General features: G+C 42.4%; 1 long non-coding RNA gene across 1 annotated transcript in view; it reads right to left on the bottom strand.

Annotated features, from left to right (window-relative positions):
• Nucleotides 1–8,052: 8,052 nt before the first annotated feature.
• LOC145553862 (uncharacterized) overlaps nt 8,053–27,870 on the bottom strand; it is a 68,008-nt gene continuing 48,190 nt past the window's right edge. Inside the window, exon 2 of the long non-coding RNA XR_014089904.1 lies at nt 8,053–8,389. This is a non-coding gene — a long non-coding RNA (uncharacterized LOC145553862). The remainder of the gene's footprint in view (nt 8,390–27,870) is intronic.

The following is a 27,870-nucleotide window of genomic DNA, read 5'->3' as shown; positions in this document are numbered from 1 at the left end:
CAGTGTCTGACACATGGGATGCCAAAATTCAAGCCAATAAACAGAATAAGAAGAAAATAGCGGAACATGAAAGGCAACAAATGGCTGCCACAATGGAGTCAGATAGACTGCATCAAATTGATGAAATTGAGATCAGGAGACAGAAGAAAGAGAAAGACAGGAATTTTTTTGGAGGCAGAATGAGACTGAGCCAAACATGGAAGACCAAAAGAAGACTGTGGATGACAATTTACAGGATATATTGAGGAAAGAAGCTGCCTACGACTCTGTTTTGCAAAAGAAGCTATGCAACAGCATGGCTAAAGAGAAGGTTGCCAAAATGCTACATGAAGCACATCAGCAGAAGAAGGAAACTCCAAAGCCAAAGACTCTGGCTGATAAAGTCTTCGCTAGTTATGAAAATAAACAGGAACAGAAGAGGGAAATGGACAGGGCTGAAAGGGAAGGGGTGCTTCCTGGATATCCAGCTGAGGAAATTGTAGCCAGGAGACAGAAGAAGGATCCCCAGCAGAAACTGAAGACACAGGACGAGACTAAAAAACATACGGAAAATTTAGTAATAATGCAGTGGGAAATACAGCACAGTGTAACTAAGCAAGAAAGAGATGTTCAGTATGAATCTGGCTTTCTAGACTATGAGAGTGACTGCGACATTCCTGATAAGGACAGAAGTCGTGAAATACGTAAAAAAATTGTGTACGACCAACTGTCACTTACAAAGAAGGAAGAAGCTAAAAAACGGGCTTTTATGGAGGATAAGTTACTGAAAGAAAGGAAAGAGCGGGAATCTGCAGAGCAAAAGCGTGAAAAACTGGAGAAAGAGAAAAAAGCTGCAGCTATAAAGAGTCTGACTAATTCTTGGGATTCCCAGATTCAACTCAAACGGCAGGAGAAAAAGGAACTGTGTGAGATTGAAAGGAAAAACATGCAGACCTTGATGGAATTAGACAGAGTGTGTGGAGCTGAAAACAGTAAGCCAAGCCACCAGACTCTGCCAGGGAGAAGTTCCTCCCTGGCAGAGTCTGCAAGAAGATCTGCAAGAAGATCGGTGGGTACTGCTGACCAACATGACGACACAAGAAACAGACATATACTGAGTAGTCAGAAAGTTAGGAAGCCTGTCACATTACCTTTACTCAAATCCACCTCTGTGCACTATGCTGAGGATCACCAACAGCAAAATAAAAGAGTAAAATTCCCATCCATTTCCAGTCCCAGAATAACAGAATAGCTGTTTCTCAGCTGGCCATGGAATGTGATGGGAATCCCCCGGAGGAGCTGACCAAAGTGGCTTAGGAGAGGGAAGTTTGTGCCTCCCTACTTAGGCTGCTGCCCCCATGACCTGAAGAAAATGGATGGATGGATAGATGGATAGATAGGTTTTCTCTGGGTGCTCCAGTTTCCCTACAAAAACGATAGATAGGTTTTCAGCTTCAGAAGGGAGGCCCAGACTTCCCTCTCCTCAGCCACTTCTTCCAGCTCCTCCGGGGGAATCCCAAGGCGTTCCCATGCCAGCCGAGAGACATAGTCCCTCCAGCGTGTCCATGTCTTTCTGATTAGCTTCCCTGTGTATTTAACCCAACCTGTTGTCTCTGTCCTTCGTTGGGTCCTCGTCATTAGTTCATCGTTCTTCTGTCCGTTTGCAGTGCCGCATGTCTTTCTGAGTTTGTTCCTGATTCTTTATTAAATACATAATTTCCTAATTACTACCTGGGTTTACCGGCATCTTCCTCACCTACAACCACGCACACATGACAGAATGTCCCTAGTATTAGCTACGAGAGAGATATGGCCAGGGCCGTACAGAGACCACTACAGGGGCAGGTGCTCAACAACAAAAAAGGGCCCATCTAACCGCCTTCTAGGACAGAATATTAACAGCCTCTCAGCTTTCAGAGTTTAATAAACAATGATAAATTACAAAATTGTGAGACATACAATCAGAGCTAAAGGAAATCTCTACATAGAGCATAACACTATGCATATGTAAGATATTTTATTAGTAATTTCGTTCTGCAGGTCTATTTTGTAAATCAGAGCTGGTGGTCTAGCTCTGGTTTACATATTTTGTCTTTACATAATTACACTATTAAAAATATAAACAAGGGCACAAAGCCACCTTTGTGCCCTTGTAATCTTTTTATAGATTACAGATTAGTGGACTGTAATCTTTAAAAAGAGCTTCCTGTTTGCTGCAGTGGAGATGAAGACGGTCCAATCAGGAAAGCAGAGCTGCATCAAACTTTAGGGTGGAACTGCAGAAAAAAGAAAAAAACAAAAGCAAAAATTGAATTGTTAATGCATGTCACCATGAGAAAAGCCTACTGAGTTTTGCTTAAAAAAACCTTTTTAAACATTTAAATCACACATTTGTCTCATGAACAGCAGTCTCATGTCTCAGTGATTGTTTTTGTTAAACAAACTTATTTGTGCATGTCATAAATCTTTTCTTGATATTCTAAGTTTTTGTTTGACTCAAAGTTTTGCTTGTGATTCTCACATGACGTTGTGAGCAGTGGCGTAGCCAGAGGGGGGGGCAGGGGGGCCATGGCTCCCCCTGTCATCTGATTGGCCCCCCAGTGGCCCCCCTGATGATTGAAATGTAACGGCACCAGGTTATTCCTGTACATTATTTGGAATCATTCTAAGCCAACCTAATATCTAAAGAAGAAAAACAATAATAAATATATCAAAAGAAAATGTATAAAACTTTATATAAGTCCATGTGATGACATTAATAAATAGATTTTTATCAGGCGCGATACCAGCCTCCTTTATACTCATAACAACAAGCTGATATTCTTCTCCTGGGTGTTTCAGTTATGCTGCGCTGTGGTGCAACTCAAAGGCTAAAGCGCTTCATACCTGGTGGTTGTAAAACACCAATAAGTTATTTATTGATCCTCCGCAAAAAAGAGAAAAAACCGAAGAGGGGCAGACAATGTTCGTAGTTTGGAGCAGAGGTGGCGCTGGAGTTTTTTTGTTGTCTGTCAAAAAAAAAAAATTTTATTTGCAATTTGTAGTCATCAAACGAAACATTTATTATTTCTCTGCTAGGACGTTTTTGAAATCAGGTAACATTTCACAAAATGACGTGATTAGAAGACGGCAGAACTCTGATCGTTTCCTGATCCCGCATCACTTCCCTCTGCGGGAGAAAAACCAGCAGAAGCGGATCAGCTGAGCTAGGAGCTCCAAAGTCTCTGGTCCGTTAAATCGTCCAGATCAGAGATGATCCTCTGACTGATGTTGTTCTTAGTCTGATTAATAATGAGCTCCACGATGTTCTCTGTGCGTAAAGTTGAAACTGTCTGCGCACCAAGTGGTCAGCTGATCACAGTCTGGACAGAAACCAGCGAACTGCTCTCTGTTCTCATCAAGATGAGGGTGAGGAGGGAATCTGACATATTAACTAGGTTAAGTTTTTACTGCTTTTGTTTTTAAAACATCATTAACGTAAGCAGTGTAACTATATATTGTATATTTGGCGTTTGTCATCTCATGTGTGATTAATTGGAGCATTTATGCGCATTTATTGCCCAGCGCTCTGCGCTTGTTTCTGCCTAACGGATCTGCACTTTAATTTCTTTCCTCTCTCAACAGTCAGCTGTTATTCCTCTACATAAACTACAATAAGTAGATCACATTCTCTTTAGGTTTTCTCTGTGTGCTCCAAACTCATTAAATGTAAACTCATCAGAAGCCCGAACCACCATCAGGCAAATAATTCTGGTGCGACCCGAAATATTGTTACCCGTCAAATTACCTGTCCAATCAGAGCTTCCTAACCAAGGTGTCCATAACTCTTCAACACGCTGTCAGCTCCCGGTCAGAAAGACGCATTTAGTTCAGTGTCCATGAGATGATATTCAGAAAGGATCTTTAATTTGATTGATTTTAGTTTCCTCTGTGATGAACTTTGCGTATCATGTCTCCATGTGCGCCAGTCAAAGGTGTTAATTATAACATGTAAAATGACAGTGGGGCTTAAAAACTAACCAAATATTCAGTTTGGTTATTTTTTAAAATTATATATATGTGCACACACACATTTAAAATTTTGCCCCCCCAGAGGTAGTCCTGGCCCCCCCAACGTTAAAAGTCTAGCTCCGCCACTGCCAGCAGGGAGTCCCCGGTTCGAGGTACACATGCTCAGAGCAGAGAACCCTTCATGTACAAAAAAAAGTCTTGGAAAGGAAGGAAGGCACTTACCCAACACGACACAATGCTCCCAGATTGTTGCCATTTTAAATGATAAGAGTTTTGATTTTGACACATTTTTTTATTTATAAATAAAGTGCAAAAAAAAGGACATGGTAAGTACATGTATTAACAAAAACACAAAAAGACTCAAAATAATACAAGTGCAAAAAAGGAAATGCAAGTACTAGTATGAAAAAATGAAACACAAAGACTCGATGGACTATAATAAAGTGCAAAATATTAAAGAAAATAAGGTGCAAAAACGTAAAAAAAAAAGAAAAAAAAAAAGACTTCAAACCTAATAAGTGGAATAAAAAAAATTAAGTGCAGGGGAAATTCACATGATAAAAAAAAACAAAAAACAAATGGTTACAAAAGCCACTCGTACAAAGTTCAAGGAAGTTCTACTTCCTTAAAGTAGAACTTCAAGTTGCTCGTCCGCCTCCTCTACTGTCTACCGTCGTCATCGACGCTGGACAAAAAAGTTCTAACGGACTGCAGTCATCGGACAGGAGGAGGGGACATGAGTTTTGCGGCAGGTCCCTCCTGGACGGCGGGCTCTGGAGCAGAGGCAGGTCCCTCCTGGACGGCGGGCTCTGGAGCAGAGGCAGGTCCCTCCTGGACGGCGGGCTCTGGAGCAGAGGCAGGTCCCTCCTGGACGGCGGGCTCTGGAGCAGAGGCAGGTCCCTCCTGGACGGCGGGCTCTGAAGCAGAGGCAGGTCCCTCCTGGACGGCGGGCTCTGGAGCAGAGGCAGGTCCCTCCTGGACGGCGGGCTCTGGAGCAGAGGCAGGTCCCTCCTGGACCGATGGCTCTGTGGGTACCTCCCATGGCTCCAAGCTCTCAGTCCCTGGTGGTAGTTTCTGAACCACTTCTGGTATTGACTCGTTCCCTTCTGGTAGTCTGGCTGCCATTCTTCGCTGGGAGACGGCCGCCAACAGGGAGAGGCGGGTTCTGCGGGGACCATTCCCCAGCAGGACCCTTCGCTCCCTAATGGCTACCGTCTCCCAGCGCTCACGCCCGCTGGGATACCGCCTCCATCAGGGAGCGGTGGGTCCTGCCGGGACCATTCCCCAGCAGGACCCACCGCTCCCGGATGTCAGCCACTCAACCAGCGGGGAATGGCAGCCAGACTACCGGAAGGGAAGGAGTCAATACCAGAAGCAGGTCAGTCCTGCAGGAAAGGAGAACACAGGTAGGTCATTGAATGTGGTCATCGATTTTTACATACCTGCTCCAAGAGCCTGATCCACCGCTTGAAGTTGTGGTTCAAGTCCTTCAGCTGCATAGTGGGCCAACTTGAATCCACAAGTCTCACCTGGGAGTGGGCTTTGAGGGGAGGTGGATGTCAAGTGATTAAATGTGATTAAATGATTAAATAGAAAAAAGTAGAATTAAAGCAAAGTTTGCAGGACAATAACACACAACCAGATTAATTTTATTACCGTCTGACTCTACTGTTGGGTCTTGATGTCCCCTGTGTAATTTTATTTATTATTACTATTAAACTAAAAATCTCCAGCATGGGGAAGTGGTATGAGCTCGACTTTTCTCAACATATTCTGGTTCATGAACAAACTGCACACAAACTTATGAAAAAACTGAAAAAGTATACTGCTCAAAAAAATAAAGGGACCACCACAATACAACTCCAAGTAAATCAAACTTCTGTGAAATCAAACTGTCCACTTAGGAAGCAACACCGATTGACAACAGAGACCCTCGTCGGGTCAATCAGTGTTGCTTCCTAAGTGGACAGTTTGATTTCACAGAAGTTTGATTTACATTGTGTTGTTTAAGTGTTCCCTTTATTTTTTTGAGCAGTGTATTTTCTCTACAGCTTCTGACAGAATCAAACTGAGATGTAGGAAGAGTCTTTATCACAAACCTGAAGAGGAGACATGTCCAGGGAATTCTCAGAGCTGCTGCTGGTGAGAACGCTCCTCGATGACATGACTGCCGCTGGGACATACTCTGCTGAAGACAGGACAAAAAACCGGTCAAAATAGAGAACTCACAAAAGAGAAAAGAAAGAGTCTGCTGCTGGTTAGCTGGCAGAAGAAAGGCGACTAAAATCTTACAAGAAAGACACAAAAAACAAGAGGAGTCAAGGTGTGGAAGCTGAAGGAGAGCCACACATCTAAGTGTTAGAAAATCTAAGCACACAGATAATCCAACTACTACAATATTAACTTGTTTATTTTCATTTCTAGTTTAAAATAAACTTGACACATGTCGACAGGAATTAAGTTTTGAATGAAAAGTAGTTTGAAGAACATAAATATTGTATAGTATCAAAAGAAAATCTACAAAACAATTACCACTTTGCATTAAAATCCAAACAGTCAAAAACATAACGTTAATTATGTAAATATTAAATATTTAGCACAGATAGGATTTAAATATAATTACTAGATCATGTCAAATCTTTTTTTACGTTCCTGTCAATCCAAACAAACATGCAGTCAGTTTCTAGAGTTTGACTCAGAACCTTTCATTCAGTGTAATGTAGCTCAAGTGTGTCGATGTCCCAGGTGGTCATCAAGGGCACAGCAGGAGTCGCGGCACGGAGGACCGCCAGGCATGATGGTTACGTGCCTCTTAACGCCTTGAATATAGTCACTAAGGAGCGACCTGGCCACCTCCGAGTGGAACTTGGAGGAGAGGTGGACGTCAAGTCGGGATGCGGCATAGCCGCACCCCTCTACGGGACAGGGCTGTCCCCTGATGTTAACTCGCCCTGACCCGTAGTTGACGAGGATCCGCCTCTCCTCCAAGTTCCTGACACCATGAGTTGCCTTCAGGTGCCCAGCCAGTTTTTGAGTGCGATGATGGCACAACGGGCACCTATAGGGAGACATTCTTGAAAAAAAAATTTGATCAATGACAAATGAAATCAATTTTTAATTGACAGAATTGTTTAATGTAGCCATTCTTTTACAGCAGCTGGATCAGGTTCTATTATCCCCTGTGCAGATATACTTCAAATACTTCACAGAAGTCTGAAAGAATTTGCATTTAGAAGGGGACAGTTTGAGACCAAAATTAGCAATGCGTTGGAGGACCCTCATTAACCTCACCTCATGTTCTTCAACCCAGCTTGAAAATATATCATCTAAGAAGGCAACAACCTCCAACAATTTTTAATTGTTAACAACAAACATACGGTAAGTATTTGTTAAGCATAACAGTTATGTGTCACATCCAGGGTAGCTTGCTACCAAGTGAGCAGCTGGCGGGCTACCCTGGATGTGCTAGCCAGCACACTTGGTAGCAGGCTACCCTGGATCAAACAGGTGTTTTCACACGGTTACGAATTCGAAGGTTTTCTGCTTTCAAAGTTACATTAACTCACCCATTGAATGGTAAAGTTGCACATTAAACCCGATTCTATTCCAAACATCACATTTTACATTAAATAAAAACTTACTCTTCTGGTGAGTACATTTGTGGTGCCGCGACTCTGTTCTGCTGTCCGTGTCTGAGGAACTCCTGCTCCTCTCTCACCTCTTTTCAATTAACAGCTAATTTAATTGGACACAGGTGCGTGTGACGCAGGAAGTGGGAAGGACTTCACCTTCTCTCGGAGACTTCACAAGACTGATAAAGAAATACAGTAGGAAGTGATCATTATCCTATAATTATAAGGGTAGGAATAATTGGAAATGAGTATAAAAAGAGTGGGGAGAGATTAAACTTTAATAAGGCAGATTGGAGTAAGTTTAGATATTTGAGTGAAATGTATTTAGAAAAGGTAGATTTTAATATGCATATAAATAAAGTAAATGCAAGTATCTCAAAAATAATAATGGAAGTGTAACCAAAGAACAGAATTTACTCGGGTTCAGACAGCAGTTTACTATCAACCAGTTTATTTATTACAAATTACTGGACTGAAACACATCCAACTTTGTTTCAACACTTTGTCATAGTTTTCCTGGAAAAACCCACAAAGAGAAAAGAAAAACAAAACATTTAGGTCATAAGGAATCCTTTCAGGGTCCTTGGTAAAAAATAAAATTAAATTAAAAGAAGCTCGCCAGCAAAAAAAAAAAAAACTTCATATAGAGCTCTATATTTGTGTGCGTGTCTGATGGGTACGAAACGATGAAAGAGGTTGTCCTGGCTGGGATGGCGACCCAGAATGACGATGGCAGCCGACGTCCACAGACACAGAAACCCCGCAGCCTCTCTCTCTTCCTCCGCAGGCACAGGAGCACCTTCCCAGTGTTCCCTGTTGTGACTTTTTTACACTTATATGTTGTTTAGTATGATAAGTGACTGATTTACAATTATATGTTAAGCATAGATTACATGATTATTATTAATTGAATTGAACATGATTGTATATAATTACAAGGATGAAGTGAAATATATTTAAGTGCAAGACATGATTTATTTGAATAGAAGAAGTCTTTTATTTTGAAGAATGCTTAAGTATCTGGTTTTGTTTTGTCACTATCTTGCTTTGCTGATATTTTGGTTGTCTTGGTTGCGAACAGCTGTCGCCGTTTTCTCTCTTCAATAAAGAACTGAACAGAAAGGTTCAGTAAAAGACATACGAGCCTCCGTTTTGTTTGAAGAAGCTTCACTCCGTAACATTCCCTTCCCCAATATCGGCCACAATAATGCACTAGCAGGAAAACATCATATATCAGGCATAAAAAAGTCAAGGCTATGCAGAAGGGCAGCAGAGACTAGCACGTCTCTGCTCCGCAGCAGCTCTGAAACTCTAAAGCCCGGGAGTTTCCCTAGTAACTGCAGTCGGAACGCTGCCGTAAAGTGATGTCGTACCTTGCTCTTAAAGGGACACTACCCATAAAGTAAAAACAATACAGAAAATCAAATAACACAGAACAAACAAATAAAATACAGCTGGGTTACATCCTCCCCCACTTAAAATGTGACGTCCTCGTCACTACCAGTAGTCAGCGACTGAACTAACCCTGCAAGTTGTTGTTGCAAGGACACCAAAAAACTACAAACCAGTGTCTGCTGTGTCGGTGAACATGAACTGTGTGGTTGATAATGAACTTTAGAGCCGACCTGATAGTCACTAAGGTAGGCTGGTTGAACTCGCCGTCTTTGGGATCTTGAACGTGGTAAAACTGGACTAACTTCAGCCACTGACCCTGCCAAATCTGTTTGTCCTGAAATGAACTCAGAAGCATCGGGAATTCAGGGTATTTTGTGACTGTGGCATACTTTGCAAAGAAGTTCCTGCGACCTCCCCCTGTGGTTCCTGATCTGTATTCTCTACCACATTAGACATGTTGATCACACATTCCTCCTCCTAATTTGTCGCTGAAGAGTGAAGCAGGGGATTCGGGGCCACTCCGTCTCCAACATCTGGTCTCCAAGCTGCTGGTAGGAATCCGCAGGGGAGAAGCATGTCTCGATGCAGAACCCTCTCTCTGCCCTCTCCATCCTCCGGCGTGACTGGGATACTTTCGTCAGGCTGTTTGACAACAATATGAACAATGGCTTCCCACTTGTCAGAAATCTTGTGTTTCTTTCTTAGACTCAGATTCCTTATAAGAACTATGTCACCTATTTCCAAGGGCATGGCAGTCACTTTGGCATCCCAGCGCGTTTTGTTCAGCAACATTCTCTTCTCTGCATTTTTGGAGGCCAACTCATAAGCATGTTTAAGTCTTTTCTTTAGGTCTCTCACATACTGTGAATGCGTTTTGTGGTTGTAACCTTGAGGGTTGATGCCGAAACAAATGTCCATGGGGAGACGTGGTTCTCTGCCAAGCATGAAAAGAAAAGGAGCTTCTCCAGTCACATCATTCCTGGTGTGCACCAGGGGCCTGACATATTTTCTCCATTCTTCTTTCCTTTTTGTCCTCCAGTGTCCCCAAAAGATCGATCAGAGTTCTGTTAAATCTTTCTACTGGATTGCCTCTTGGATGGTAGGGTGTAGTTCGAGATTTGGAAATTCCAGCAAGTTTGCAGAGTACAGTCACAACTTCAGACTCAAAGCAGGCTCCCTGATCACTATGCAGCCTCCGGGGAAAACCATAGTGACTGATGAAGTTCCCCCACAACACTGCAGCAACAGTTTTTGCAGTCTGATCTCTGGTTGGATATGCCTGGGCATATTTGGTTTAGTGATCTGTTATCACCAAAATATTTCGAGTGTCTTTTGGAGTCGGGTTCTAAAGATAAAAAAATCCATGCAAACAAGTTCAAGAGGACCACTGACTTTGATGTTTACTAATTTAGATGCTCTCTGCACCCTTGCCTTTCTTCTCACACACCTTTCACAGATTTTACACTTTGCCTCGATATACTTAGCCATTTTGGCCAGAAAAATCTTGCTCTAGCAAGCTCGAGAGTTCTTTCTATGCCCATGTGCCCTGTCTCTGTATGGACACCTTCAAAAGCTCTTTCTCTGTGGCTGCTAGGCAGCACAAGCTGATTAAAAGCTTGACCTCTTTGGTTGCAAACTTTACGGTACAGTACTCCTTCTACCAAAACTAGTTTTGACCTCACGCAGAAGTAAAGATACTTCTGACTCCTCAACCATGTTTAGTGTCATAGTATCAGGTTCATTTTCTAGAAGATGGATAACTCTAGCCAAAGAATGATCCCTTCTCTGCAAATGATACCAGTCCTCTCTAGACATTTCAGGCAATGCAGAGAGACCTGGCCCTAAGACTGGGTCTTCCAGGTCCTCTGGGACAACACCTTCATCGCACAAAAGTGGCTCAACTGCAGGTATCTCGCTATCCATTCCCTGCCTATCCCCTGCATCTGCAACATCGGTCACACCAAGGCACATGTACAAGCTGTTCACTACGTTTCTATCCAAAACCTTAAACTCATCAGAGGATGGGCTGGCACGATCCAATAGGGTCGTGATTCTCCTGTCTATCTCTTGAGACTCATCATCATCTTGAGGTGGCTCGTGGGGCCTCCTGGAGAGCCCGTCAGCATCAGCATTGTGTTGACCGGACTTGTAATGAATGTCAAAGTTGTACAGTGACAGTGCTGCAAGCCACCTATGGCTTGTGGCATCAAGCTTAGCACTGGTCAACACGTACGTTAGAGGATTATTATCTGTCAGTACTTTGAAACTAGCCCCATACAAATAGTCGTGGAACTTCTCACTGACCGCCCATTTAAGTGCGAGAAACTCTAACTTGTGCACAGGATAATTTCTTTCACTCTTAGAGAGACCACGACTCGCATAAGCTATCACTCTGATCTGACCATCCTGAACCTGATAAAGAGCTGCGCCTAAACCTGTCAAGCTAGCATCTGTATGAAGCAGATAAGGGAGAAGCCAGTTGGAAAAAGCAAGCACAGGAGCTGATGTTAGCTTTTCAATGATGAGCTCAAATGCAGTCTGACACATAGGGGCCCATCTGTCCCCAAGTGGATGTGACTGTTTGCGGGGCCAATAGCTGGAATTTTTATGCCTAGGGCTCCAGTCTCCTTTCAACAAATCATTCAGAGGTCTAACCACTTTGGCATAATCCCTAACAAAGCGTCGGTAATAGCCAGTGAAACCTAAGAAAGACCGCAGCTCCTTAACTGTTTGAGGTCGAGGCCATTCTTTTACAGCAGCTACCTTTTCTGGATCAGGTTCTATCCCCTGTGCAGATATCACATGCCCCAAATACTTCACAGAAGTCTGAAAGAATTTGCATTTAGAAGGGGACAGTTTGAGACCAAAATTAGCAATGCGTTGGAGGACCCTCATTAACCTCACCTCATGTTCTTCAACCGAGCTTGAAAATATGATATCATCTAAGAAGGCAACAACCTCCTGGAGGTTAATTCCTTCCATCACTTTCTCCATAGTTCGTTGAAATGTGGCTGGGGAGTTAGTTAAACCTTGTGGCATTCTGCGGAACTGCCAGGTACCAAAGGGCGTAGTAAACGCTGTCTTTGGTCGATCTGCAGGTTCAACATCCAGCTGATAATACCCACTCTTAAGATCCAGCACGGTGAACCACTTTGAACCTGACAACAGGGAAAATGTCTCCTCTATCCGAGGTAATGGCGTCTTTCTTAGTTAAATTGTTCAGTCTGTGGTAATCCACCACCATTCGCAACTCTCCATTCTTTTATGGACTAGAACAACAGGAGAGGCATAAGGACTATGAGATTCTTCTATCACACCCACAGCCAGAAGATCTTGAAGATGCCGTTTCAAGTCATTGAAGTCTGCAGGTGAGACACGTCTTGTCCTCTCTTTGAACGGCACATGTGGTTCTAGCTCAATATGGTGAGAGACACCTTCAATGATACCGACATCTAGATCATGCCTAGAAAAAGCACTAGCAGCTTCAGTGTTGATTCTACGTTGTATGTGTTCTTTTAATTGGGCTGGTATTGGGCTGTCACTAAAGTCAAGATTGAGAGTTTCAGTTGTTGGTGCTACTTTTACATCACTAGCTATCAAAAAGGAATGTGCCTGGGGAACTTCAGCATCTGATAAAATGTTTGGTTTGCTGGATGTGATAGGCACAACCCAGTCAATGGGAGAGCAATCAGCAATGAGAGTTTTTGGATACAAAGTTATGTCATGTTCTGAAATGTTTTTAACCGCTAGGCGGAATTTATTGTGGGATTCAGACTTTACTTCCACAATCTGGTCATAAACTATTAAGCCTCCTGGTATAGGGGCTTCCTCTGCACCACCCACCAGAGCTTGCAACTCACCCTTTTCCTGCTTAGAATGGCAGATACCCTTTAAAGTGTATAACTCACCACTCTTTAGGTGTACAGGTACTTTGCTGCTGAGTGTGACACGGAGAACTTTTGCACTCTTTGTTTGAAAATCTGTCAATTCACGACACTTGGCATAAGCCATTACCCAATTGGCCTGAATGGGCAAAGTTTCTAAAAATTTTGACCCACCTCTCTTCCTGCAATCTCGTGTCATTAGACACAAAACATTTGTACCAACAAGGAGAGGGTACTCGTTGTTGTAGGCCTGGTCTGGACTGACTAAAGCTAAGATGTGATAGCCTTGGCCTGTCCCACATGCATCTTTTGGGAACTGAACCTCCACCTCTACATATCCCACATAAGGGACCTTTTGCCCCACTGCTCCTTCAATGTCGAGTGCCCCTTTAATAGAGAATAACTGTCGGTGGGAAAGGTAATGAGAGTAAAATGACTGAGATATTATGGTCACCTGTGACCCAGTGTCAATAATACATTTGCACTGAGCTCCATCCAACCATGCTTCACTGTCGCAGGGTTTCCTCACCAGTCCAACGGGGATCTGAGAGAGTTCTGTTACATGGGATGGCTCAGTAATACTCTGATTCAAAACAAGGGAACTAGTTTGACTTTGGGCCCCTGCCTGTTCCATAGCAGGAGCCCTTACTTGTTTAAAGCCATGTTTGGCAAAGACGTTTTGTGTTGTGGGTTTAGTGTGAGTTGATTCTGCCTGGTATGATGTTTCACACACAGTCTCTGTTGCACCAGGACAGCATTGGTTGGATTGGTGCATTGTGGCAATAAATGAGCGTCGTCTCCACAGTTATAACAAAACTTTCCAACTTTTGTAAGATTTCCTGCTGAAGTTGCTGGGGCTGCTGAAGTTGCAGGACTGCCTTTAGTTCTTTGGTGAAGCTTCCGTATGTTTCTCTTCTTTGGAAGGATGAGGGTGCTTAACAGGCAAGTTTCTCTGAAGTTCAGCTTCCAACTGCCTGGTCTTCTCTTCCAGTTGTTCTCTAGAATGGACATCTGGTCCTAGAGGAAAAGTGTTGCTACAGGGCTCTGAAGCGTCACTAGTGAAATGAGTCCTGGTATGGACTTTGGTTGAGCTTGCCCCCATATGTCGCTTCCTTCTCATTTCCTTTAAATGGCTCTCTTTTTCATATGTTCTTATTTTGAACAGTAGTTCTGAAAACGTCAAAATGGTATTTGGGCTATAATCTGACTCTTTCAGATGCAGTGCAGTTATTAAGGAATCATCCCAACAGCCTCGGAGGAACTGCTTTAACAACTGAGAGTCAAAGTTCTGCTTAGCCACACCACTGCTTTCTACAACTTCCTGCAGCAGAGTTTGAAGTCGACGGAGGTAGTCAGATGCCTTCTCCCCACTGTTCTGATGTGTCTCTAGAAACTGAATATACAGCTCCTCCCCTCCTGTAACATTACCATATGCTTTCTCTAATTCTTGAAGATAAGCACTTGGTGTGGCTTGAGCTCCAATGAAAAGAGCCACATTTAAAGCAGGGGTAAGTAAGCTATCAAGTATCATACGACGTTGCTGCCCTTCTGACAGGCTAATGTCATTTATCACTTGCTTAGCTCGAAGCCGCCATATGCTAAATCTACTTCTGTTGGAGGTTTTGGAGAGTTGCCAGAGAAAAGCTTTAATTCTCTTGGAGGAGGCTGGTGCACTGGTGAGTCATGTTTTACAATATGTTCTACTATAACTTTTTGGACCTCAGCAGGCAGAGGGCTGATTAATATAGTCTCGTTTGCTGCCTGTGTATGATTTGATGTATGATTCTCATCATCTGCGACAGCTGGTCTTGAATGGGTGACCGGCTGGGTTTTGAGTGCAGATACTGGAGTTGATGATACAAGTTTTTTTTCATCATGTTTTCCACAAATGCGACTTGCAGCTACCTGACTTATTGTAGCAGGGTCCATTTTATACGTTAGGGCCAACTCGTGAACTTGTTCCTGAAAACTCATTGTCATGTTACCAATGGCACGTGCAAGAGGTATTACTTCCTGACAGAATGACTCACATTTAGGGGAACAGTAATCATCGATCTGTACAACCTCCTATACTGAGTCAACAACTGAGTACTCACAGTCCAACAACATAGGAGTAATACCTTCGGCAAACTGGCACAGAATGGAATCAGGGAGACTGTCAATGAATTGCACTTTGATAACATCAAGCGCTGAAAAGGCCCTTTTTACATCATCCAGTTAAATTGTAGCTGGGACACCCTTAAGAATGACAATGCACTCAGGGTCAAAGTCATATATTTCACAAAGCTCCATTTTTTTTTTTTTTACTCAGATGTTATCCTGGGAAAATATGGTTTGTTCAACCATATTAGAGACGAGATGAATGCCTTTCAAGTCCCTGTTCGGGCGCCAAATTTTCTCTATTACTTTGGATGTAACCAAAGAACAGAATTTACTCAGGTTCAGATAGCAGTTTACTATCAACCAGTTTATTTATTACAAATTACTGGACTGAAACACATCCAACTTTGTTTCAACACTTTGTCATAGTTTTCCTGGAAAACCCACAAAGAGAAAAGAAAAACAAAACATTTAGGTCATAAGGAATCCTTTCAGGGTCCTTGGTAAAAAATTTAATTAAATTAAAATAAGCTGGCCAGCAAAAAAAAAACAAAAAACTTCATATAGAGCTCTATATTTGTGTGCAGAGACTGGCACGTCTCTGCTCCGCAGCAGCTCTGAAACTCTAAAGCCCGGGAGTTTCCCTAGTAACTAAGAGCAGTCAGCTCCATTTTAAAACAACACTTAAGATTTTTTATCAGGACTATAACTCCATAAAATAATAAGCACCTCATGAACATAGATGAAAATGAAATATTTCATTTAACACGACAAACTCGACAGTCATTTTAAGTCACAATAGCCACGGAAAAACAGGAGTTTGGTTTCTAAAACATTACAGAATTAGCGACGACTTAGTACATAAAATTAGAACACATACGACATTACAAATCTCCTCTGAAAGCTCTGGAACTCTAAAGCCCGGGAGTTTCCCTAGTAACTGCAGTCGGAACGCTGCCGTAAAGTGATGTCGTACCTTGCTCTTAAAGGGACACTACCCATAAAGTAAAAACAATACAGAAAAGCAAATAACACAGAACAAACAAATAAAATACAGCTTGCTTCCCCCCCTGGACATTCCCACTAACCGGCCGGACCCCTCCTCATCGCTGGTGCCCCTGTTAAGGCGGACATTCGGAAGCACCCCAGAATTATTCCGTATGTCCAGCAGAGAGGGTCTCGATTAGGTCGAAGGAAGGAAGGACGCCAGCTGGCTGCTTATTGTCAATCACAACGTGGCTCATGTAGCTTTGCGGCTCACTTACAGGCTCATTTATTGGTCAGGAACAGCTAAGAGCGTCATCCCATTCGGCGGCAGCAATTTATTCCACGTGTCTCCTGCAGCTTGGTGGCTTTTTAGCCTCCATCCATTTTGCCACTGCGAAATGGAGCCTTCTCCATCCATCCATCCATCCATCCATCCATCCATCCATCCATCCATCCATCCATCCATCCATCCATCCATCCATCCATGTGTAACGCTCTATTTAAATGCGCAGGTCTGACTGCAAGATTTAGTGTTGACCACTTTGTAGAATCAGAAGAAGGTACGGCATGGAGTCATGATTGGGTGGATAATTGATGCAGCTGATGCAAAGAGGTTTATTTATATTGCCATTTATTGCAGTGGAAATAATAATAGTGACAATAATAATAATAACAGCAACAACTAAACAAAAATAAATTGTTCAAAAGAAACAAAGAAGGAAAAAACAAATAAACCAATCAAAGAAATAATAATCAGTGATACTTCAAAACCAATTGTAGTTCAAAAGGAGTCCAAGAGCAAAGGGAGAATAGTCTTGTTCAGTGATAGTCGAGTTGGAGATTTTAGATTGTTTTATTAACAACCGACGCCACAACCAACAGTGAGCAGCAGAATAGTGGAAACCCAGAAATACACATGAGGATCCCAGAGGTTAAAGGGAAGGTGGGTTACACAAGCAACGGGTCATTTTTTTTCTCCATCCCCCCAGCACGGACGGACGGCTTCTATAGTTTGGTGATTTTCTGACGTGGAGAGGAAGCTGCTGGTGGTGATGATGCTCCTCGCTGCTCCAAATCGCTTTCTATCAGCTGCTAGCGGCGCTATGAGCAAAGGTGACCCACTTGTGGCTCCAGTAGTCTTGTCTTTTAAGCTGCCCCGCATCGCAATGGATTGCAGCCATGTGTGGCCCCCGCTTGCAGCGGATTTGTTGCAGCCATGTGGTTTTAGGTGGGTTGCCCCTCCACCCGACACAATTGCAGTGGATCGCAGCAGCCACGCATTCTTGGTGTTCGGTGGGGGGGTCTTCCCAATAATACCAGGGTTGCGTCGGCGAAGCTACCCGCATCCTCCGCTAAACCACAGCATCCACTGTGTGGTCGTGTACCGCAAAAAGCAGCGTTGGTACTGCTACTGCTCTTGGCATGTGCGTGCCGCAAAAAGCACCACGGGTACTTCTTCAGCGTGTGGGTGTGGAATTGAGCCGCAACAGGAAAAATAAATAAATAAATAAAAATAAAAGCGCTATCGTTTTTCACCACTGTGCTCCGGTAGTGCAGTTCCTCCGCTCTTTGGAGGTCGACGTGCGCAGAGCCAAAACATCCCCCATGGTTGGCCTCTCACCAGTGGTGGGAAGTAACGAAGTACAAGTACTTCGTTACTGTACTTAAGTACAGTTTTCGTGTATCTGTACTTTACTTAAGTAGATTTAATAATGGGTACTTTCTACTTTTACTTCACTACATTTTACAGTAAGTATCTGTACTTTCTACTTCACTACATTTCTACAAAACTGTCTCGTTACTCGTTACATCCAAGTCTCGTTGAGCTTTTTGTCCGTTAAAATGTGAAGTTCAGGGATTTAAGGTGGCGCCGTAAAATCCCAGCAATAACGTGACTTAGTGTCTGTTGTCACCCATCGGCTCCACCTTTACTCGCACGCGGAGCTCCAGACATGCGCAGTGGTTTCCTCTGAGCGTCAGTAATATAATAGCGCTGCATAAATCATAGATATATGGCGACATGTAAAATCAGAAGCGCTTCGCTTTCACAGACGGTGGGACTTCGTCCAACTTTTAGCGTCACTTGGAAGGAAAGCTTAAAGAAAGGTAAGATACGTGGACGTGATGCTAGCAAAGCGAGCTGTACTGAGACACATGTTGCATCTGCGATGAAAAAAAGTTGTCACTCATGCGCTGAATTATTGTGTGGATATATAGTGCAATATAGTAATATGACATTCATGGACGATCCGATTCTTCTGGACGGATCTTGACCAAGTCCTTGTAATGCTCTGCGTACACTGCAGTAGCTATTTTATTTTATATTTAATTGGCGAATAAATAAAACAAGAACGTAAGAACACAGAACATGCTCATTGCGTGTTGTCTTTGTCTCCTGTCGTGGTGGAAGACATTGCAGCATGAGGGAGGATGAGAACAGTCACGGTGCTCCTCCTGCTTGGTTACTTCTTGCTTATTGGGCCTTGGACAGTGTTCAGAGTTGAGCGTTGTTAATTGCTATGTTTAATGGTGCAGACAATTATTATTTCTGACATTGGTAATATGGGCAACCGCACAGGGCGTTATTTTTTTAGGGATGGCAGGAGACCTCTGTGTATTGTGGCACAGAGATGAAAGCAAAGCAGAATGAATAAGAGTTTGAATTGTCACTGGATTTATTTCAGCTCTAATTATTTAATATCTAGGTGTTTTTATGGGAAAGTGAATCTTTCAGATCAATTTGAGAAGCAGTTTTGATAGGTGCACTTAATTTTATTGTCATGCAGCATGGGGTGCTGGTTTTGATTTGGTCTTGGGTTTGGTGGTCTAGACTACAACTCTGCTACGAGGCTCCTTGTTTCCATGTCCTCCTCTGCCAGTTGGATTTCTTTCAAAATAAATGTGTGGCAAAAAAAGTGAAGTTCATGTTATGTTAGGACAGGAGACAAGATGTTTCCATCCCTGAAATTATGATGCATAGAATCACATATCTAAGTCTAAACTATGTTAGAGTAAACACAACATGCTTTATCTGTGGCATTGTTCATTAAAATGGCACATTTCTGATGTATTAAAACTAAATACGATCGGTTTACTTAATGATATTAGTGATTAGGTAATGCATTCAGCAAGTACTTTTACTTTTAATACTTAAGTATTTTTAAAAGCCAGGACTTTTTTTACTTTTACTTAAGTAAAATGTTAATGTGGTACTTTGACTTTTACTTAAGTATATTTTTGTCTGTGTATTTGTACTTTTACTTAAGTAAATTTTTTGAGTACTTTCTCCACCACTGCCTCTCACACACACACACACACCCACCCGCATCAGTTCACCCCACAAATACACCCTTTGGAAAATAACCAAAGGTTTCCATATGGCTAAACATGCTCCCTCACGGCCCCAGGACCCTCCCCTAACGACCCCGTAGAACCCCACGAGCCCAAATCCCCACTTGACGGGACCCGGGAAACACCATGACACCTCATGGCCGAAATAAACCCCAATGGCTGAACCCAAAACCTCCCAGCAGCCCCACACCGAAATCCAGATCGTCAAAAAGTAAGACAAGAGCTCCACTCGGTGGATTTTGCATGTTACTACACATGCCACCGCATGGCTCAAAACGCTCCCTCTTTCCCCGTTCAAATGCCACGAAATGGCTGTTGACTCCCCCGAACCCTAATGTGTGGTTTGCTGAAGAACTTAAAACCTTTTACACTATGGTTATTTGAATTACTTGGTGTACACAATGACATCAACCCAAAACAAAATAAATATCACTCTGTGAACTAAATAAAAAACTATATGAAGCAGTTTGTGAAGTCCATCCATCCATCCATTTTCTTGCACCCTTTTTCCCTCAGTGGGGTCGGGAGGGGTGCTGGTGCCCATCTCCAGCCAACGTTTCGGGCGAGAGGCGGGGTACACCCTGGACAGGTCGCCAGTCTGTCGCAGGGAGTTTGTGAAGTTATTTAAAGTAAAGAAAACATTTATTTTTTTCTTTTTAATTAGCTGGAACACATTCAGCTCACTGGGAGGTGAAAGTCTCACCTCCCAGTGAGACTTTCATTAGAGGGACAGTAAATTTGCCCTAAGGAGCATTTTCCGCCATGGCGTGGCATTTTACATTGAGTCGTGTTGAGACGCTTCACCAAGGTCGAGAAAGAGTCACACGCTGTTAGACAAAGGCCCGTAGTAAAGAGTTACATGTTTGACTCTGTTAGACACTAAGGTCCATTTCTCACGAAAAAGAAACGTTTTCCCAGGCCACAGAGACATGGTGTGATTTCAGGGAGTGTCTTCAGTCCATATTATCAGCTACCCTCCTCTTCCTCCTCAGACGCTGCACAGACTTTTTTAGAAACTCTTCTCGGATGTAATGGTAAAAGCGTCTCCTTTCAGCGCTGAAAGTGAATAAAATAAGTAAAGTCTGAATGATTTTCTTGGCTGATTTTATGCTCCGTGTGTCAATACAAATTATGATTCATTGATCGGGATTTCCATATAGAAGCTCTTACTAAATTAACAATTGGTTATATAAAATTGAATAGCTTCAATCAATATCTATTTATTTTCAGACTGATGAGTTTCCTGCATTGTTGCTCTGTGGCAGAACCTGCTGGAGTTTGATAAACAGAGGGTGGTATTTGCTGCAAGGCATCAAGAGAAATTGAACATTGGGAGGTTTTGGTCCCCCAAGAAGAGGCAGGAATTTACTCCTGGGGTTGAGAGTGTGAAGAGGCATGCTTTAACCACTCCATCTGCCCAATGGCCAGACTGCTGCCGCCTGGTGGAGACCATCTTTGTCCGGCTGTGCAATATCCGTCGTAGTCCAAAGAAAAGAGGGGCAGGCACAGTCTCCAGGTGGGATTTAATCCTTCAAGAGTAAAGGAAGATCAGGCAGCTCGTTCTGGCAAATGGAGCCGTGATGGGGCAGACAAACCTGCAGCTAGTGGATGTGAGCTACACCACCCTGGTTCAGTGGCATAACAGAAGGGTCAAAAGGCAAGAAACCGCTGTGGTACTTCAAGGGTTAAACCTTCCCAGCCGCTTTTCTGTTGCTGCTGACCCACTTCTGCCTGCAAATATACGTCCGCATTACGGCGTACCACATTCAGGGCCACTGCATTCGTACAGGCTACCATCCAACACTGTGGGGCAGTCAAAAAAAAAGCTACAATTCACTGATGGGACAAATCCATCAGGACAGCGGCAGCTTCTCCCTGCCCCACCCAAAAGGCCTCAGCTAGTGGCAATTACTCCAGTGGCACCACAGGGATCCGTTATCCTCACTACCCAACAGCAACAGAGTTTGTGGAGCCTCTCCACCCCTCCTCCACATGCTTATGCTGTGGCCCCTGCTCTGGACTCTGCTGTGGCCCCTGCTCAACCTGGTAGAGAACCTCAAAAACTGACACGCAAAGTTTTGCACAACACATGCAAAAAATGCGGGCAGTTTAGAATAGCTGAAACAGGACACAGCCAATATAGGGGGCAAATTTACTGTCCCTCTAATGAAAGTCTCACTTTCACCTCCCAGTGAGCTGAATGTGTTCCAGCAGTGACTGGAACAAATTAAAAAGAAAAAAATAAATGTTTTCTTTACTTTAAATAACTTCACAAACTGTTTCATATAGTTTTTATTTAGTTCACAGAGTGATATTTATTTTGTTTTGGGTTGATTGATGTCATTGTGTACACCAAGTAATTCAACAAACCATAGTGTAAAAGGTTTCAAGTCCTTCAGCAAACCACACATTTCTTGGTTTAAGAAAGAAATGGGAGACTTCAATGGAAATGTGTTGCATCCAAATGCTACAATGTTTTTGGACCAACTAAAAATGTTTAATTCACCGTCTTAATTGTTGATGAATAAATATTTGGTTCTTTGAAATCGATGAGGTCTATGGTCTTTTACTGTGAGTAAATGTTAGCTGCTTCCAATTCTGAATTATTGGTAATAATTTTAAGCATACACTAGAAAAAAATATTCACTCACTCAAAAAGTACTTAAGGAAAGACACTTGAAAGAATATTTTAGTTTCAGTCATTGTTTAGCTGTGAAAAATGAAAATAAGCACTGGGTATGATTACAGATATTAAAATATACTGTATATAGCATACAGTATAATTTAACATCAATTTGACTATATTGGTAGAATAAAAAAGAAATTAAGGAATTCATCAGTTTTAAAACGAAAGCCTTTTATTACAAAGTGTTGTGTTTTACTTTACAGTACTACACCATCTGTACAAAAAAGCATTTAAAATGTTTTCAAGATACAAAAAAACAAACAAACAGTCATTACTTCATAACACTTAAACATTGATTGTGCGAAATCTTTTCACTAAAACATAGTATGGCGACTGGTAGGATCGAACTCACGACTCTGGGATCGGCCTCACTCTTCCCCTTCCTCACCCTTTCAATGGGTGAGTTAATGTAACTTTGAAAGCAGAAAACCTTTGAATTTGTAACTGTGAAAACACCTGTTTGCTCCACGATAGCTTGCTACCAAGTGGACTAGTTAGCACATCCAGGGTAGCCTGCCAGCTGCTCACTTGGTAGCAAGCTACCCTGGATGTGACACATAACTGTTATGCTTAACAAATACTTACCGTATGTTGATAACAATTAAAAATTGTTGGAGGTTGTTGCCTTCTTAGATGATATCATATTTTCAAGCTCGGTTGAAGAACATGAGGTGAGGTTAATGAGGGTCCTCCAACGCATTGCTAATTTTGGTCTCAAACTGTCCCCTTCTAAATGCAAATTCTTTCAGACTTCTGTGAAGTATTTGAAGTATATCTGCACAGGGGATAATAGAACCTGATCCAGCTGCTGTAAAAGAATGGCTACATTAAACAATTCTGTCAATTAAAAATTGATTTCATTTGTCATTGATTGGTCAAATTCTTTTTCAAGAATGTCTCCAAGATGCCCCATCTGCCATCACCGAACAACAAAACTGGCGGGGCATCTAAGGATGGAGCATGGTGTTAGGAACTTGGAGAGGCGCGGATCCTCGTCAACTACGGGTCAGGGCGCGTTAACATCAGGGGACAGCCCTGTCCCGTAGAGGGGTGCAGCTATGCCGCATCCCGACTTGACATCCACCTCTCCTCCAAGTTCCACTCGGAGGTGGCCAGGTCGCTCCTTAGTGACTATATTCAAGGCGTCAAGAGGCACGTCACCATCATGCGCCTGGCGGTCCTCCGTGCCGCGACTCCTGCTGTCCCGTTGATCACCACCTGGGACATCGACACACTTCAGGTACATTACACTGAAAGGTTCTGAGTGAAACTCTAGAAACTGACTGCATGTTTGTTTGGATTGACAAGAACGTGAAAAAAGATTTGACATGATCTAGTAATTATATTTAAATCCTATTTGTGCTAAATATTTAATATTTACATAATTAACGTTATGTTTTTGACTGTTTGGATTTTAATGCAAAGTGGTAATTGTTTTGTAGATTTTCTTTTGATACTATACAATATTCATGTTCAAACTACTTTTCATTCAAAACTTAATTCTCCAAGATGCCCCATCTGCAAACACCTTGCATCAAAACTGGCTCGCCATCTAAAAACGGCTCATGGTGTTGAGAACTTGGAGGAGAGGCGGATCCTCGTCAACTACGGGTCAGGGCGCGTTAACATCAGGGGACAGCCCTGTCCCGTAGAGGGGTGGGAGACAGGAGTTCCTCAGACACAGACAGACAGCAGAACAGAGTCGCGGCACCACAAATATACTCACCAAAAGGGTTAATGAGGGTCCTCCAACGCATTGCTAATTTTGGTCTCAAACTGTCCCCTTCTAAATGCAAATTCTTTCAGACTTCTGTGAAGTATTTGAAGTATATCTGCACAGGGGATAATAGAACCTGATCCAGCTGCTGTAAAAGAATGGCTACATTAAACAATTCTGTCAATTAAAAATTGATTTCATTTGTCATTGATTGATCAAATTCTTTTTCAAGAATGTCTCCAAGATGCCCCATCTGCCAACACCGAACATCAAAACTGGCTGGGCATCTAAGGATGGACCATGGTGTTAGGAACTTGGGTCAGGGCGCGTTAACATCAGGGGACAGCCCTGTCCTGTAGAGGGGTGCGGCTATGCCGCATCCCGACTTGACATCCACCTCTCCTCCAAGTTCCACTCGGAGTTGGCCAGTGCGCTCCTCAGTGACGTGCTTCAAAATGTTAAGAGGCACGTAACCATCATGCGCCTGGCGGTCCTCCGTGCCGCGACTCCTGCTGTGCCCTTGATGACCACCTGGGACATCGAAGCACTTGAGCTACATTACACTTAATGAAAGGTTCTGAGTCAGAAACTCTAGAAACTGACTGCATGTTTGTTTGGATCGACAGGAACGTGAAAAAAGACTTGACATGATCTAGTAATTATATTTAAATCCTATCTGTGCTAAATATTTAATATTTACATAATTAACGTTATGTTTTGACTGTTATTTGGTAGGAATTGTCCTTGTCCAAATGAGGTCAAACTGGAGCTGGTGGACCGTAGCAGAAACCCAAAGAAGTGGATGGCGCTTGTGGCACCTGGTTCTGCTCACAGTGGGACCAAGCAGATGATGGTGGCTGATCAGTCTGTGGATACAAGAAGCTGGCAGGAACTGGGGCCTGTGAAAAGTGTCCTTCCTGGTATGATGGAGGATAATGCTGTGTGAAGCCAGCTTTTCCACCAACCCGTTGACTGATCAGTACCTCGCCTTCACTGTTTTCAGGTTCCTTAAACTCCATGCTTTTATGTCCGTGTTCCACAGGAATGGAGGGGAGCCGTCTCGCTTCTGGGAAGGAGGCGTCAGCCACGGACACCTTCGGAGGAAGTTTCACACCTTGGAGAGAGAGTCCCTGTCTGTTCTCTTCTGCCGCTCATGTAGCCTGAAAGATAAAAACAGAAATTGTTTCCTTTCAAAGTCGAGCCATCTTTAAAGTGCAATATCTGTTGAAAATAAAAAAACTTCTTATCAAACACACACAGTGGTATTGTTGATGGTGACTAACAACAAGTTGGTCTCGTCCTGTATGGGCTGGGGGTCCTCAAGCAGTTGTTTAATGTGGCAGTATGTTTGAACAATAGACTGCGGGATGGGTAAAACCTTCCCCTTGGTGTCTTTTGGCCGGTTTCTTGCTTGCTGATATTCTTTCAACAGCTTAAGGCAAATGCACTCAGACACTCTGAGTCACAGGTTTCTGGGCAGCCTGGTTATGAAGAGTCTGTGTGACAAACAGGTCATTGAAATAGTAGAAAAACACTAAAGTTCATTAACACTGATTTGATTGGAGCAGCAATGAAGTGCAGTAGAAAAGTACTTCTCATTTTGATGAGCTCAGCAAACCCACATTAATCTCCTAAGCTTAAAACTTTACAACGCTGAGAAAAAAAAATGTATTTGGCTTCCATGAGTGAATATGCAAACAAGTTATCCATTGTGTCAAATATCAGACAGGTTACCTTTCAGCTGCTTGCTGACCAGGTGCAGAGCCACTTTGTTTCCGGGAAGCCCTCCATGGTCCTGGTAACGTGCTCTTCTTGTTTTTTAAGGTGTATTTGGGGGGCTGCTTGTCCATAGCATGCAGGTTAGAATACAGCTGCAAGACATTTTCTACCTCTGTTGTTGACAATGCAGTTATTGTTCTGTTGGGGCTCAAAAGGTTCTCTGCCAAGCTGTCAACTGCCTCCCATCCAGGAAAACCTCTGTAGTCACACCGGGTCTCCTTACAAAATAAGAAATAAAAAAAATTGGTACAGATATATACACAGTCATTTCTTTGTTATCTCAAAGAATTTCCTGGAACTTCTGGTTGATCGGACTGGATAATCCATATTTGTACCAAAGGAAAAGGCCAACATGCCACAGAAGAAAAAGAGAGAAATAACAGTCTAAACCAGTGGGTCCCAACAAGTGCTGCAGAAGCCTTTTAATCATTTAAGTAAGCTGTTTGCAAGCAGGACACTTAAAACATGCAGTGGAGGGGTACATGAGGACCAGACTAGGGAACTACTGGTTTAAATAAAGTAGATTAAAGTTTAAAATCAAGTACCGTTTCAGATTTATTAATTAAAAAAACGAGTACAGTGTGAAAGTCCTAGGCACATTCGAACCCTCAAAACCATGAAAGTCCGACTTATCCAGCCTTGCAAGAACAATAGGTGTCAGTGATCTTGTCCACAGCTATATTTATGCTGAGGGTGTGAGGATCTGCTATTTTCCTCATCGACCGGTAGCATTTAGCTGTGACTCACAATGTTGGAGGCATCGCGTGGCTAAAACTCCTTGATGTCGTTCAAAAAAGATGACATGAACTTGTTGGTTCCCCTGTCCATTGTCGTGGCTGATATTTTGCGAACATGTGGCAGAAATGCTACACTAATCGACTCAGAAATTCTCTGCAGAGAGTCAGTCGAAACGAAAAATGCCATAGAAGCTTCTTCTTCTTCTTGTATTATGGCGGTTGGCAAACAACTTATAGGTGCATTACAGCCACCTTCCAGACTGGAGTATAGATTAGATGGCCTATCGCTATAATCTTCCCATAATATCGGACTTCCTAAGAAAACTAAAAATGCTGTCAAATGCTACATCCCCAGACGATCTTTGCAGCAAATTTTTAATATCTAAATCATTTTTATTTCTATTTAACTCTCCAACACCTCTCTTTCCAGACTATACTTATTACATTCTAGAAAAATATGCTGCACCGTTTCCGACTCTCCACAATAACTACACAAACCAGTACTGTGTTTATTAATTATTTTCAGAGTACTATTAAGCCCCGTATGCCCAAACCTTAATCTGGATATAATATCCTCTTTTTATTCCTATTACCTTCCCTACATTCCCCTACTTTTTTTGAATGCTATAATAAAATCTTGCCTTTTCTTCTCTATCCCATAGTTCCTGCCATTTCTTTTTAATATATATTTTACTTATACTTTTGACCTCATTTCTGCTTATTTTGATATTTACCTCAACACTATCCCTTTTTGTTGCACTCTTAGCAAATTTATCCGCCAACTCATCCTACTATTCCAATATGAGCAGGAATCCAAATTAACTTAACCCTGGACCCATATTTTTTAATTCTAAAAATTAATTAATATTCAATATGATATCTTGTCTCGTTTCTGAATTCTGTTCTAAAATACTTATTAATGCACTACTTGAATCTGAACAAATCAATATTTCTTTTTTCTCGTTTCCTCACTCTATTCTAGAGGCATTAATATAGCCATTAGCTCACCTGTATAAACTGTCAATCTGTCTGTTATTCTTTTATTTTTCATAAGCATCTGTATATACTTGTAAATACTCAGCATATTCTTTATTTTTATACCTTTCCACCTCTTTTTTTCTATTTGTCTGCCTTTTTCCAATAAGCTTAAATCAAATTCAGGTTTTCCACTTAACCAAGATGGAGTATCGGGAATACTCACCACAGGACTAATTAAATAATGATTTATTCCCATCTTACTTATCTCATCGTTTATAATCCATCCAAAACTATTTGACATTTAAAACATCTAATTGGTCGTGGGACATACTCTCTTACATTGTAGGACAAATATCCTAAATAGACTTTTTCTGGGAGTTTTTCTTCATCAAACTTATCAGGATACTTTCACTGTTGTTTTTTTTTTTTTAAAGGTCTGAAGCCTTCTTACATTTTTTATTTTTCCTCCTTTGAGATTTGATTTCTCATCTGACACCTCCACTGGGATCCCCCAAATCACTCCCTTCCTCCATTTACTTCCTTCTTGTACCACACTCTATATTTTCCCATTTCTCTCATCCTACATGCTCTGTCTTTTGTTCCTCTGTATTACACTACCATTAAGTTTCCACTC

Source organism: Poecilia reticulata, chromosome 11, assembly GCF_904066995.2.
Source record: "Poecilia reticulata chromosome 11, P_reticulata-male-v2, whole genome shotgun sequence".
Taxonomy (NCBI): Eukaryota; Metazoa; Chordata; class Actinopteri; order Cyprinodontiformes; family Poeciliidae; genus Poecilia; species Poecilia reticulata.
Note: the sequence above shows the minus strand (reverse complement) of the source record. Positions and strands in the feature narration are given on the sequence as shown.